Genomic DNA, 3,280 nt, shown 5'->3' with positions numbered 1-3,280 from the left:
AACAACAATTAATTTTTCTTTGTCTAATAACAAATAAATAGAGTGTATATATATATATATATATATATAAAACATGATCATAGATGAAAACTAGTTTTCAGCCACAAGATTTTGGTGACTATATTTTGGTTTCCAAAAATAACATTTTGGATGTAAAATAAACTTCAAAGAGTTATTTTTACTATATATACTTTTCACAGTTATGTTCGTATTTGGACATTTTATCAACATTTCTACTTCACCTACCAATTATGAAAATTCAGTTAATTTAAATCTTAGAAAATTCCTGTTTTCCCTGCAAATGAGTTATCACACCCTCTTTCTGAAGTCTGTAGACCAAATATAATAACCATTAAGTAATACTACCAATAGCATTACTAAAGAAAACGATATTAGCAAAATGGTGGATAAGCTACTCAAGCCATTAAATCAGTGCTCTGTTGCTAGTAGTCAAGCTAACAGAATTTTAGGATGTATTTATAGATTATTGATTACAAGTGAAAAAGAGGTGATACAATACTAAATCAATAGTTAGTCTTCACTTGGAAACATTGTACAGTTTGAACTCCTTATCTAAGAAAGGATATCTATTTATTGGAAAGGATTCAGAGAAGGATTACTAGGATAGTTCTGAGGATGGAAGAGCTATCTCATAAGGGTAGATTAAAACATTTTTATTTTATTTTGAGAAAAGAAGAGTACGAGGTGATATTATTGAGATTTATAAGAATAACCGAGGGATTGATAAGATAAAGGCTTTTGACTTTCTTACTCTATGTTCTGAAGATAACAGGGCATGTTTTTGGACAAGGCATTATTGTTTATGTCAGTGATAAAAATAATAACATTGCCTTTAATAGAGCTTTAACTAACAATAGTAAAACTATGAACAAATCTAGTGGATACTAATGAATGTCTGAACAGGATACATGGTAGTTCATGAGTTTGAAATTTTGCCTTTACAATTCAAAATCTAAATTTGGACATTTGATAATTTGAAAGACATATCCCTGAAATAGAATTTACTTTGTCAGTTTGTGGGGAAAATATGGTTCAATATCACTATATTACCATAAAAGGTAAAAAATTCCAAATGCTTAACTGTATATTGTAATTAAAAGTTAATAAATAGGATACTAATCTACATGCAAATATGTAATATACCCTTTATTATTAAAACATATATATAAACTATAACTAATTTTAATGACCACATATTTTGTAGAAACTCTCCAAATTTCATCATAATTCATATTCATGTACAGAACAACAATATATAGTTTGCAACACAAAATATAAGACCAAATAATCTTCAAATTTTAAACTAATGCGAATTACAGTAAAAGGTTAGTACAAAATTACAAAACTGTGGTACTTCTAATAAAAAATGATTACACAAAAATAACAATAACAAAAAATTCATTCAAGCTGTTCTAATAAATAATTCTCCTCAGTGTAAAAGCTGTAATTTCTAACAAAATGATGTTATGTAGTAATAATAATAATAATATATAATGTATCGCAAAAAAGATGGTTAGTGTCTTACTTAGAAATTATTTAAACTAATTGTCTTAATGTCTACATTAACAGTGGCACAAAGTGTTAAATGTATCGTAAAAAGATGGTTAGTGTCTCACTTAGAAATTATTTAAACCAATTAATTGTCTTAGTATCTACATTAACAAGGGCACAAAGTGACCAACACAACTTGAACGATCAATGAAATTTGTAAATTCATTTAATTTTAATTCTACGACTTCATATACTATAATTCATTAATATAGATTAATCATTTAATGTAAATAAAATAAATTAGAAGTCTACGACCTAAACTACTTACAACTATAAGTTATAAATATTTAATCTTACTCTACCCTCGTTTGGTCAAATTTCTTTCTCACTTATAAATAAACACAATACGTTTGCCTTTTCATCAAGCTGTTGATGTGGATTTAGCTTGGTAAGCTAATTTTCGCAAGTTTCGCCTATCGCTAAAAGTTTGATTGACGCCATTTTTGTCCCATATAGATATATAACTCAGTAATTATTTTAGGGAAATAGATGAATTCTAATACCGAATTAAAATTATTTATATTGTCTAATTTAAAGAACAATCTTTCTATTTTACAAATATTTTGCTGCCATTTTGTAATATTCAAACAAAATGAAATCTATCATTATTGTTTTTAAGCGCTAAAATTTGTTTCAAAAGTTTTAATCAAAGTATTTTTATATAGTTTTTATACTGTTCTGAAGAATAATTATTGGTATAATGAAAAAAATAAGAAGTTTCTTCTAACATGTGCTTCATTTCTTCTTTAATAGTAAAATTTCCATTTTAACAACAGAATACTCTAAGAGTATGTTATGTTTTTTTTGTATTCTCAGCTGAAACTGATTTCCTCAAAGAATGTTAGATAAGTCCGCTTTATAATGGGAGGATCGGCAGGATAAATTGTGCAATAAACCTGAATTTAACTTAACTAGGTGATTTCAAATGGAAAAAATAAACAGACAGAACACAATGTATTATACAAAATAAAACAATATTTATGTCAAAGACAGAAACAAAGTGTGCGATCTTGTATTGGTACACTGGACAGTCACCTTCCAAGTTAAACAATGTAAACAATCTTAATTACTTTCAGCTCTTTATCCCTCATCAGGGAGTCGGTATGGGTTGAGATTGCATCCTTGTCTTCTTAAGACTTATCGGTCTGAACCTCAGACGCCTAATCAAACCAGTATATGAGAGGCTTAGCTGTAATATATTGTTACGTCTCCGTTCGTTCGTTAATTTTCCGTAAATTCGTTCCGACGAAACTTTAGCGACACAAGTCTTTTCTTAAATAAAACTGGTTTATTCTTTCCGAATACAACTTTACGATACACTTAATTTCAACAGTCGCTCTGTAACAACACTATAATTCACGTCTCACGTGGCCAACAATATTTTGTCCCCATACATTCAATCACTCATTACCTCTCTGTCGCTTCGTGGCCGGTCTTAAATATACAAGACTACACTATATCTAGAAAGATCACGAGATTTAAGGAAAAGACGTGAAAGTTCGAGAATGACGGGGCGTGATACTAGTCACGTGACCTCGATGTCGTAACACTGTCCATTCCTTAGTATTGTTCGTCCCGAACAATGGCCACTTACATTAAACCAATAACAATTAACAATAACTTAATTAAATGTACAGAATTACAAACACAAAATTACAATTCAACTAAGTCTCTTAATTTTACGGGACGTATCTTCTTCTGTACTGGT

The 3,280-nt window shown here is 29.0% G+C and overlaps 1 protein-coding gene across 4 annotated transcripts in view; it reads right to left on the bottom strand.

Annotated features, from left to right (window-relative positions):
- The window catches only part of LOC106459962 (prenylated Rab acceptor protein 1-like), a 14,313-nt gene extending 12,354 nt beyond the window's left edge, over nucleotides 1-1,959 (bottom strand). For 2 of the 4 annotated variants that reach the window (XM_013919634.2, XM_022386538.1), the window contains exon 1: nucleotides 1,870-1,888. The gene's annotated coding sequence lies outside the window, so the exon portion shown is untranslated. Of the gene's footprint in view, nucleotides 1-1,869 lie in introns of all 4 variants that reach the window. The other 2 variants (XM_013919633.2, XM_013919635.2) reach the window with 2 other exon arrangements.
- Between the last annotated feature and the right edge of the window lie 1,321 nt (nucleotides 1,960-3,280).

This window comes from Limulus polyphemus, unplaced genomic scaffold, assembly GCF_000517525.1.
Source record: "Limulus polyphemus unplaced genomic scaffold, Limulus_polyphemus-2.1.2 Scaffold687, whole genome shotgun sequence".
Classification (NCBI taxonomy): domain Eukaryota; kingdom Metazoa; phylum Arthropoda; class Merostomata; order Xiphosura; family Limulidae; genus Limulus; species Limulus polyphemus.
The sequence above is the reverse complement of the archived record's forward strand: the minus strand, read 5'-3'. Positions and strand labels throughout refer to the sequence as shown.